The 12,159-nt window shown below is 37.2% G+C and overlaps 1 protein-coding gene and 1 pseudogene across 12 annotated transcripts in view; one reads left to right on the forward strand and one right to left on the reverse strand.

Moving 5' to 3' along the window:
- The window catches only part of ENPP3 (ectonucleotide pyrophosphatase/phosphodiesterase 3), a 188,003-nt gene that overhangs the window by 2,182 nt on the left and 173,662 nt on the right, over positions 1-12,159 (forward strand). For 6 of the 12 annotated variants that reach the window (XM_077143950.1, XM_077143954.1, XM_077143951.1 and 3 more), the window contains exons 2-3: positions 6,531-6,679; positions 6,800-6,949. The exons of 2 other annotated variants lie outside the window; for them this stretch is intronic. The gene's annotated coding sequence lies outside the window, so the exon portion shown is untranslated. The remainder of the gene's footprint in view (positions 1-6,530; positions 6,680-6,799; positions 6,950-12,159) is intronic. 4 more of the 12 variants (XM_077143953.1, XM_077143955.1, XM_077143959.1 and 1 more) reach the window with 1 other exon arrangement.
- On the reverse strand, positions 6,767-7,386 carry LOC143668972 (transcriptional coactivator YAP1 pseudogene; annotated as a pseudogene).

The raw sequence follows: 12,159 nt of genomic DNA on the forward strand, positions 1-12,159 counted from the left end.
ATAACTCAGCCATCATCTTTGAACTTTCTCCCACTCTTTAGGGGTACTTGGGCTATGCTCATTCTAACTTTTTAATGTTGGAAGGGGCTGTCAATAATATGGAGTAGGGAGATGGAACTAGCTGATGTTCTGGAGAGGCTGGGCCCTCTAGGTTTCAGGACTTATCTGGTCCAGGGACCTATCTGGAAGTTGTAGGTTTCTGGACAGTTTTCCAATTGCATGAAACTTTTGTAGAATCTTACATATTGCTCTAGGTGTTCTTTGAGATTGTCTGGAATGATTTTAGTTGGGATTTGGCAAGTTATGGTAGGTAGCAATGTCTAACTGAAGTTTGCCTAAGAGTGACCTCCAGAGTAGCCTCTTGAATCTCTTTGAACTTTCTCAGCCACTGATCCCTTATTTGTTCCACTTCTTTTCCCCATTTTGGTCAGGATGACATTTTTGGTCCTACAGTGCCAGGCTAGACTCATCCCTGGGAGTTATCTCCCATACCACCAGGGAGACTTTCACCCCTAGTTGTCATGTCCCACGTGGCGGGGAGGACAATGATTTCACTTATAGAACTGGGCCTAGAGAGAACGAGGCCACACATCTGAGCAAGAAAAGAGGTCCTCCAGAAGTTGCCTTTTCATTTTTAGATGATATCTTTTGATTAGGAAAAATTTTAATTTGATGAAGTCCAATTGAAAACTCTTTAAATTTTATGGTTAGCATTTCAGTGGCCTAAGAAATCTTAGTCTACTTTGAGGTCATGAAGATATCCTCCAGTTTTGTCTTTTTTTTTCCTCAGAGGATTTATGTTTTAGCTTTAATGTTGAGGGCCATGATCCATCCTGAATTAATTTTTGTAAATAGTGTACAGTAGGGGTTGAGACTCATTTTTTTCCATACGCTTATACATTTGTTCTAGTACTGTTTGTTAAAACAATTTTCCTTTCTTCAGTGAATTTCCTTGTATTAATATAGGTCTAATAGGTTTCTGGACTCTCTCCTAATGTCAATATCACACTGTCTCAAGTACTATAATTTAGTAAGTCATGAAAAAGGATAAGGTATTTTCTTCAACTTTTTTTTGAAGCTCATTTTGACTATTATAGATGTCTTTTGCATTTCTGGAATCAGCTTATCAATTTATCCGAAGTTGGGAGGAAACATACTGGTATTTTGATTGGAATTGGATGGACTCTGTAGCACAGTTTGTGGGCAGTTTATAACTAAACAATACTGAACCTTTCAATCCATGAACATGATAGATCTCTCCTTTTATTTAGGGCTTCTTTAAATTTTATTGGCTCTATTTTGTGGTTTTCAGTACACTAGTCTTGTATATCTTTTCTTAAATTTATTCCTAAATATTTTACACGGTTTTTGGGTGCTATTTTAAATAGTATTTTTAAGATTCTATGCTCCAATTGTTTGTTGCTAGCATATACAGATACAGTTCATTTTGGTATATTGACCTTTTGCTGTAAATTCGATGATTACAAGGCAAAGCCAGGTAAAAGGTAGGACCACTAGATGGCACTACAACACAGCTTTTGTTGGGTTGACCCTTGAACAGGTTTTTGCATAAGGGAAAGTCCCTCACAGCAGAATTTTCTGGAGACACCAGCAGGTTGAGGTGCCACCACTCAAAAGGGGAAACTCCGAGGAAGAGGGGAATCAAAGAGGGGACTCAAGTGTCTGGGTGATGACACTCAGCAGCACAACGAGGTGTCCTTGGGTCAGCTAGCTCCAAAGAGCAGCAGTTTGGGGTTTTTTATAGCCTCAGGGTCTGCTTATCTATGGCTGTCAGATGTTGGGTGAACTTTCACAGGGTATGCAAAGCAGGCAGGCTCTAATTGGCTAAAAACGTGTTTATTTGGGCTATATTTTAAACACTCTAATGTACAGGCTGAGTTTGATACTGTCGGACTTAGGGCCAAGGGTCTCAGCCTACTCTGAAGAAGTGAACAACATCAGAGCCAATACACAGCTGCCATTTTTGGCTCATTTATTGAAGCTTGCTGTGACCTTCTAAATATATTCATTAGTTCTAGTAGTTTTTTTTGAAGATTCCTTTGAATCGTCTATGTTCACAATCACGGCAGTTTTACTCCTTCCTTTCCAACAGTTGTGCCTTTATTTCTGATTCATGCTTGAGTGTACCGGCTAGGACCTTCAGAACCAGGGGAAGAGAAGTGGTGAGAGCAGACATTCTTGGCTTGTTCCTAAGCTTAGGCAGAAAGCACTTAGCTGTTTACCATAAAGTATGATGTTAGCTGTAGGTGTTTCTTTATTCCTTGTATAGTTTCTTGATGCTCTTTATCTGATCAATGAAGGTCCTATCTATTCCTAATTTACTGGGAGTTTTTATCATGAATGAATGTTGGATTTTGTCAAATGGCTTTTCTGCTTCCATAGAGATGATTATGTTATTGTTACTTTTATTCTGTTAATGTGATGAATGTCATTGATTGATTTTTAAAAACATCTTTATTGAAATATAATCTCATACCATATAATCTATCCAAAGTATACAATCAAGGACTTGCAATATAGTCAGAGTGTTGAGCATTCAACACCACAATCAATTTTCAGGCATTTTCATTACTTCCAAAAGAAAAACCTCTTACCACTTATCCTCCCCTTTTATTTTCACTTAGCATTGGTATGGTCTCTTTGTTACAGTTGATGAAAGAACATTAAACTACTATTGTTAACTTAATCTGTAGTTTGCATTAGGTACATTCCCCCCCCCCCCCATATACTACCCTATTATTAACACCTTTTAATAATGACATTCATTTGTCCTGGTTCATGAATGAACATTCTTATATTTGTATTATTAATCATAGTCATCGTCCACACAGCATTCACTGTGTTATACAGTACCGTGTTTTCTTCTCTGGCTTTTCTTCTAGTGACATACGTGACCTTAAACTTCCCCTTCAAACCACCATAACACGCATAAGTTAGTACTGTAAATTACCCTCACAATAATGTGTCTTCATCACCTCTAACCATTTCCAAAGATTTACCATCAACCTAATTAAAAATTCTGCTCAAATTAAGCATCAGCTCTCCATTCTCTACCCTTCTTCTGTCCGCTGATAACCTATATTCTAGGTTTTAACCCTATGTGTTTCCTTATTATACTTAGTACATATTAGTGAGATAATACAGTATTTGTTCTTTTGTGTTTTGCTTATTTCACTCAACATAATGTCTTCAAGATTCATTCATATTGTTGCATGCATTAGGACTTCATTCCTTCTTTCTGCAGAATAATATTCCATCATATATATATATATATATATGATGGAATATATCTTATATATCTCTCTATATAGATATAGATATATAGATATATACCACATTTTTGTTTATCCATTCATTGGCTGATGAATGGACACTTAGGTTGTGACAGGTGAGTAAAAAATATAGATTAAAAATAAATAAATAATAGGGGGAACAAATGTTAAAATAAATTGGGTAGAGGGAAATACTAGTGGTCAATGAGAGGGAGGGGTAAGGGGTATGGGATGTATGAGTTTTCTTTTTTCTTTATGTTTCTTTTTCTGGAGTGATGTAAATATTCTGAGAAATGATCATGTTGATGAATATACAGCTATGGGATGATATCGTGAGCCACTAATTGCACACCAAGTATGGAATGTTCATATGTTAAGAATGTTTGTGTTGTGTGTTGATTGGTATTGTTAATAAAAATTTTTTTAACAAGTAGGTTGGAATCTTTTGATTAGATCATCTCCATGGAGATGTGACATACCCAATTGTGGGTATTAACCTTTGCTTACTTAGCTGGAGATGTGACTCCACCCGTTCTAGCTGGATCTTGATTAGCTTACTGGAATTCTTTACAAGAGGAAGCATTTTAGAGAGAGAGAGAGAGAGAGAGAAAGAGAGAAAGAATGACAGAGCCATGAGGCCAAGATCTATGCAGCCAGAGACCTTTGGAGATGAAGAAGGAAAACGCCCCGGGGGACCTTCAAGAAACAAGAAGCCTGGAGAGAAAGCTAGCAGACTTCGCTTTGTTCGCCACGTGCCTTTCCAGTTGAGACAGAAACTCTGAACTTCATCGGCCTTTCTTGAGTGAAGATAACCTCTTGCTGGTGCCTTAGTTTGGACATTTTTATATACTTACTTTAATTGAAACATTTTCACAGCCTTAGAACTATAAACTTGCAACTTAATAAATTCCCCCTTTTAAAAGCTGTTCCATTTCTGGTATGTTGCATTCTTGGAACAAGCAAACTAGAACACTGGGCAAATTAAAGTTAAGGGGAAATAAAGAGCTCCATATTCTTGGGTTTTTTTTGGGGGGGGTACTTATGTGATTGAAAGTTTAGGAACCACTTGTTTTGATGACAGTGAGATGCAAGACTAGTCTTTACTGAAGAGACAGAAGCTTATAAAGTTCTCTCTCAAGATCCCACTAACTCTTCACACTTTCCCTACCTTCCCACCTTTCCCCTAATCTAACACTGCTCTACTGATATTTAAAATGCAAATCTTAATTTTTGGTTTGCTGACAAATTATAGATATTCCTTCCAAGTAGCTTTAATCTTCTGCACGTTAAAAAAAAAACAACATGCTGTACCATCCATATTCTCAGTTATGCATTGTAAGTAGAATATATTATTACTCAAAAACTCAATGTATCTGCACAGTGGCTGTTGCCCCCCAGACTTAATTCAAGAATTAATCTCTCTGCTATTTTCTTAATAAAAGTCAGAGTCAATTATTATGAATGCTTGGCCTATAAATCATTGTATACAACACAGTGATTATATTTTCTGAGCACTGAAAGTATTTAATATAAAACTTCTTACTTTCAACTTTTGTACTCATAAATCAAAGAGCCAGAATAACTAGATTTTTTAATTAGAAAAAATCTATCTTTCCAACCTGAGGCTTTTCATAGTAGCTTTAGCCAGGAAAGAGCTTGTATATTTGTTATAAACCCTTGAAAATAAGGGCTTATCCCAAAACACTGAAGAACCCTTAATTACAGAGGTGCTAGCTGGTACCACGAAAATTCACAACCAACTATTACTTGATAGCTTATACTGAAAAGCTGATTTATGCTCATTTTGTTCCTTTAAAAAATATTCTTTGGAAACCATTATTACTCCTGTAGACATATATTCTAGTTATATCTCCTCCTATAAAATTGAAAGTGTATCATGATTATCTCTATTTCTTTGCTAAATTCAACTACCGATATGTAGTTATTAATCTGATCACCTTACCAACTAACTCACAACCTTACTTACGGATTTCCAGGGTCAACTCATTATACAGAGGTAGGAGCAAGTCTTATAAGAAGAAAAACCTTGTAGGCAATTTTTCAGTCTAGTCTTTAATATGTTCGTTATTAATGAGAACTAAAGAAGAATTTACTTCCAGAGCTAGAATTTATTTTGATGGTAAACTTCCAAAGCTTAATGAAGGGAAACCAATATATTAAGCTTAATTCTTTCATGCACATTATGAACCTACTCAGTCCCGTCAAGACTTAAAATTAGTCTAGGGCAGTAACAAAAGGAAAATATAGCCATTTTTTGTTTGCGCCTTTCAAATTCATCAGATGATATTTATTGTATGTCCAGACGGTATAAGGTACTTCTCTAAGCATCATACATAATAATAGTGTTTTCTAGGGCCTTAAACTTCCTCAAACACCTGCAGACTGCCCCAATCAGATTTAAACTATCTGTGAAATATTAACTACTAGTCATGTAGTTTAATGTATACATTTCCAGATACTATTTTAAAATAAATTGAAAAGTAGGAAAACCTAAAAAAAAAATGTGCTCTTCTATCACACTATTATAAACATTTTAAGTGTGTGTGGGTAGATATAGGGAGAACAGATAATCAAGATTTAAATAAGACAGTAAAAAACCTGGAAATGTAGATTTCACCAAAAGAACTATAATAATCTTCCTAAGCTACAACTATAAAGAGATTCACTAATATGGAAATTTACCTAGGTCCCGACAAAACCACCCCCCCAAAACAAAACCTATACTAGAGTATGTGACAATAATGAATATATTTCTATGGAAATTATCTCATGCCTTATGAGCTTCTAAAATAAAATCATGTCATTATGTAGCACTAAGATCACTGTGTAGCACTAGGAGGAAGAAAACACTGAAAGTAAAACAGTTTTTAGCTTTAGTTCCAACTATTTATTTTAATGTCTTCAAATAAACATTTATTACTTAATATCAAATGCAACATTTTTGGCTTGTCAGACTAGTAAATCATGTTTTTCCACAGGCTAAAGGCAGCTGAAGAAACAATTGCTTGAACAAATTAAATTCTGTGACAGGAAGCATTTCACTCCCAAATCTGAGTATTTAGTTAAAATGATTGTGAACATTTAACTGGGCAAAAGGAATGGCATCCATCATCCAAACAGGCTCACTTCCCCCAACCCCTTCAAAACGAACTGTAGTTATGATAGCAAAAGAGACAAAAGTTGTTTATTATTATTATTATTATTATTATTCTTTAGAACCAATTGTGAAAGAAGTCAGCAATATATCAACAGCAGCAATGGACAAAGAAGAGCAAAATAGTGGATGAAAAGAATCTTGCTGGACATTGATTCATCTTTTTCTGTATTAACCAGAAGATTGTAACTAACTTATTTGGGAATTTCAGGTATATGTGTGTGTGTGTATATATATATATATATGTCTCATCTCCTTAAATCCTTCACACATTTAAGATTTAGTCTACCTGAGGGCTCTATAACCAAGTAAGAAAGCTTTTTTTGTCTAGCTTGGTGACAGCCAAAACAGATTCCATGTCATTAAGGATGTGAGAACTCAAAGCTTCCTGCAGATTTGGCATCAACTGCTCTCCTTCAGTGTTCATTCTATCTCCTTCCAGTGTTCCAAGGTCCACATTTGCTCCAGGACTGGCTTCAAGGTAGTCTGGGAAATGCTTCTGCTGTGAGGGTAGAGTACTTTGGTTGATAGTATCACCTGTTTCCATTTCATCAGTACTGTTCAGGAAGTCATCTGGTGTTTGAGGGACACCACAGCTGCTCAGGCTTAGTTCACTGTCTGTATACTTATCTCGAGAGCGATAGTACCACTGTTAAGAAAGGGATCCCAGCTATTGGTAGTCATTGTTCTCAGATCCTGAGACATCCCCAGAGAAGACACTGGATTTTGAGTCCCTCTGTCCTATTCCAGTGTTGATAACTGGCTAGGGATTGCTAATTCCTGCTGAAGCAGTTCTTGCTTCTTCAGTTGCAGTCTCTCTTTTTCCAACTGCTGGTGCTGAAGCCTCCTCTGCAGCTGCTGGTTGGGATTGCTGCCATCCATGACTCCTCCTGCTATGCAATTTTGACTGTCTCTCATTGTGGAGCCTGAAGCAGGCTGTTATAACAAGCCATGGTCAGCTGGCAGCCATTAACCCTAAGTGAGGCAGCTGGAAAGTCCCTCGTTCATGTGCAGTATAAAGGTCAATAAGTAACAACACGTCTGCAGCTAGCCCTAATTATCGTTATCATTTCTAACTTGCCTTATGATTGGCCCACGATGCCTTAACTCAACGTTTCCGCATCCTGCTATGTATAAAACCTGTAGCTGTTTGTACTTCCTTTGTCCTGACTTGCAGTGGCATCTGCAAAGCTTTGTGCCCTCTGCGCAGCACCATAAAATGCTTTGAGCCTGACCCCTGGTGTCGCGTCCTGTTTTGGAAGCCACTCCCCTGAAGGCTATGCCCCAGCACCAGGGGTGCAACCGTGCTATTGATTTTTATCCTACATCACTTTCTTCTCTCCTAGGTATAATCTCTTGACTATTTTCTCTTTTTGATTCTTTCATGTGTTAAGATCTAAGAAAAAGTTTTCCTTTTTTTCTTCTTCTTTCTTTACCAACAAGCGTTTGGAAAAAAAAAAGTAATCTCCATTCACTGCCTCAACTTTCTCATCATCCAATCCTTGTGTTCTGCCTTTGTTTTTACTGTACTGAAGTCACCCCTCAAAAGTAAGTCCCTCTCCCTGCCTGTCTCCTGCTGGAGTCTCCATAACAATAACACACTGACATCGTTGATAACTTTCTCATTTGAAAGCTTCCATGATGGCATTGAAATTCCCATTTTCATGATTTTCTTCTTTTCTGTATTCTTGGCAGGCTTGTCTTCCTTCTTAATGTGCATTGTACCTATGTGTCCTCATGGCCTATCTAAAGACCTTCTAGTTTTGCTATTTCCTCTTCTGTTGTGGTTTTAAGAATTGTATTCCTGACCAAGAAGTCCAAGTAAGCCACTAGCTCTGATTTCTTGTTGAGATCATGTAATGCTGCTCCTGACACAGTAGGTGGAGCAAAACCAATTGCATTATTTTCTCACTGTGGCTGTGGCTTTCTCCTGAATTTCCTACTTTAGGTAATGATGGCTCTACTATTCTTCTCTGTTCCTCACTCTATGAACCAGGTAGTCTTCTTTTGATTCTCCCTTATTTCATGTCAAATTACAACGTTCAGCTATGGCTTCACCTTGGTGCATCTGACTCCTCTCTATTCTAACACCTACCTCACAAGTTCTCTCTACCTCCTGAGAGCTCTTTTATCTCAGGGAAAAAATGGATGCTCACACTTCCTGAGACTAACACCGCTATAAATATTTAAGTCCATCAATTAATTCTACTTCTATCTTTAGCTATTCAGTCATTTAGTCTTTCAATAAGTATTGTGCACCTACTATGTATCTGTTACTTAGGCTATGGGGATAGAGTAGCGAAGAAATCAGATAACTATTTCTGCCTTCATTAATAAGGCAGACAAAAAATAAAGCCCATATAAATTATGTTACCAGTAAATAAGTTAAATAAAATATGCATGATATTTGATAGTGGGAATACTAGAAAGAAAAAAATTAAGCTGGAAAGGGGAAGAATATTTCAGGCAGAGGAAAGAGCAATTTCATATGTAACCTCTGCTCACAGACATACTCAGAACTCCCAACTTAAAAACAAAGAGGTAAACAACATGTGCTAGAAACAAACAGAAAAGCCATTTTCCCTAACTAGTTCTGTTTCTTGGCTTCCTTTTTCTGCCAGAATTCTTCAGAAGAATCATCTAGTCTCTTTGCTTTCCTTTCTTTTACTGATTTCCTTAATGCCTTCTGGGCTTCACTCCTCTCAAAGGCATTTATTCTCTGGGGCAAGGTCATCAGCTTTCAAAGCTGGCAGATGTCAAAGGCTCCTCTCCTCAATTTTCAGGCTCCTTCTACTTTCTCCTTCCTCTGGAGTGCTGTCTCCTACTTCCGGAAGTCTCCTTGGGTTTTTGTAATATTCTCTTGCCCCTGTTACTTTGACTGCTCCTCCCTTTACCCATGGCTGATTTCTCCTTTTCTTCCTGTGTACTGTAATGTGGGGGTGTTTTTTGTTTGTTTGTTTTAACCATCACTGTTATCTCCTTATCTCCAGCCATAATTATCTCTACCTAGTATGGTCTGATCCTCTCCTGGCTGTCAGCCTTGGTTGTCTGGGTATGCCCAGTAGATTTCTCTCTTCTGAGCTCTAAGACATACCTACCCTCAGTGATCCACTTGATAAGAAAACTTCAAGACCTTTAAAATTTCTTCTTCTCATGACACAACCTCCGAATGCCTGATTTATTATTGTTTCTGGGGATGGGTTAGGTCTAGTCACCTAGGCTCATAAAAACCACTGTTTTCTTACTCTGCTCTTGAACTTTATACCTCATCTCATCTATTACTCACCGCAATTCCACAAGGTTGGTAGTTTGCCCATGAAATGGAAAATTGGTTTAGAGAGGTTAATTAATGTCCCTGAGGTCACGAGCTGGTAAGCAGCAGAATTCCCTGTAGAAGGAAGGCCACACCACTTGGCCTCTCATTTGAAGCCTGACACAGCCCCAGAGGAAGGTACCATGCCATCAGTTGCCAGACCTGCCGCTGTGTCTGACTTTCTCTGTGATCTCTGCCAAGGAATTTTTTGAAAACCTATTGGGCCACAGGATTCTTGTCTCTAAAATACGGCTGTTGGATTAGGCAACTCCATTCCAAAATAATTTGCATGGAAAAGGTGTCATTTTTTCAGTGTGCCATAATTGGGTTAGAATTCAAGCTCAATCTTCATTTGACACTGGACAGGGTCTTGGTTCAATTGTAAATTCCTCAGGGAGTGACTGAAACAACGTGTGTGAAGCACGGAGTATAGTGAGTGACTTTAATTAAGTAAACCCTCGACATGTTCCTTTTATTCTTTTACCCCTCTGGGGACTTTGGAGTATTCTGCATAGATCTTGGGCCATTTGTTATATTTTACCCTAACTTATCAATGTAGGACATTATAAATTCCTCGGTAGCAAAATGTGTATCACTGATTTACCATCTCTGTATCCTTTTAGTGGTTTATTGGTGTATCTAATGAAACCTATTTTTTTCAACAAAATAGTTTCCTAAATGCTCTAATGTTTCATTTCATTGTGACAAGATTCACTTAAAAATTTTTAAAGTTATCTTCTATGTTTCTAGCACTCTTTATGTAGCCAACTTAAAGCCAAATGTGGGGTGCTTAGTGATTTTTTTGGAGTCCAGAATATTCTTCTCCATGGTAGATAGCATAAGATAATTTAAAATTCCTTTTGACCCCCTGTATCAAAAATCTTATTCCAGGATTTCAAATTTAGAGTAAGTGATTATGCGAGATTAAAATTTGTACCTGATTTTCAAGGACCTTACTAAATAATGCAGGGACCTTGCTAAATAATGCAGGAGCAAACCATAAATATATCAAATAAATAAAAGATAATGAAATGACACTGAGATTTTATATCACAAAGTTTTAAAGATCGTAAGGACAACCAAATGCTCTTTATTATTTATACATTGCCAGTAACATACATTTATGCTAACTTTCTGACTTCATACGGAAATCGTTTTCCCTTCTGCTGGATTTGTTTCTATTGTAAAAGGTAGATGTGTAAATTTTCCAATTTTCTGAAGGAACACGAAAGAATTAATTGTTCATATAGTTCTTTATTATCTAAGTAAATTTTGTTGTGTTTTTGTTTTTCATGAAAGTTATTCTTTTTTCCCTAATTATAGCTAAAGTCATTGTGAAATACTTTCCTACGTAATTTGGCTGCTATGCTGTTCCATTCATATGCTGTATGGCTGTGTACAGACTCTGAGGCCTATTTCCCAGCATTCGTTTTTTTTTTTTCAAAGAGAGAAAGAGTTTATTACTAGGCATGTAGTAGAAGAGCAGATTCCTAGTGATCCAAAATCTGTCTCCCTGAACTGCAGTAATTCAGATAGTTTTATTAGAGAAAAGATGGGCAGGGTTTAGGATAATGAGCACAGTGGCCCCAGATGATGTACTTAGAGGTGATCTGATTATTGAGCCTACACAGTGTGATTACATGCTTAGTTACAGAATGCATGTAAGAAAATGGTGGAATGAGGTATAGGTGATTTGTAGGTTAAAAGTCTAAGCTCCTGCTGGTGGGTCCACTTTGTAAGATCCAAGATAACCTTGGACTTGGAGTGGGTTAGTTCTGCTGGGCCCAAGACCTTTCATTAATAAACATTAGGGGCTGTCTTAAGTGATTACAAGACTCTAAAGTTGAAAAACTGGATAACTCATTACAAATGAAGGTTAGTCACAAGGTTTTTACAATCACGAGGGCAGAAGATAAGGGTTATACAATCATTGTCAGCTATCAAGGCAGCTGGATTATAATTTAGAGATTTCAGGAATTTCCCTCTATCTTCTCCAATATACCAGAAAGCAAAAAGGAATATGATTCAGTAATCAAAATCATCCTTTAAATCCTAATTCCTCTCTCTCATTTGATAATTATCTCTTAATCTTGAGGGATATCTGGGTGACAATTTTCTGACTGCTTCAAAGCTGAAAAGGAGCATTGTCATTAAGGGGCGGAGGAATGAAAGGAAGAAATTAGTTGTTCTTGGAGAGTCCAGTATTTCTGGGTTTCAGAACTTCTCTGGCGTTGGAACAATCTGGAGGTTTAAAGTCTCTGAAAAACCAACTTAATTAGTAAAATTTTATAGAGCCCAGGATATCTTTCAGGGTTTCCAGGAAAACTGTTTGTTGGGGTCTGCCATACTGTGGCAGTTTGTAATATCTGGCTGAAATT

This window comes from Tamandua tetradactyla, chromosome 25 (genome assembly GCF_023851605.1).
Source record: "Tamandua tetradactyla isolate mTamTet1 chromosome 25, mTamTet1.pri, whole genome shotgun sequence".
Lineage (NCBI taxonomy): Eukaryota > Metazoa > Chordata > Mammalia > Pilosa > Myrmecophagidae > Tamandua > Tamandua tetradactyla.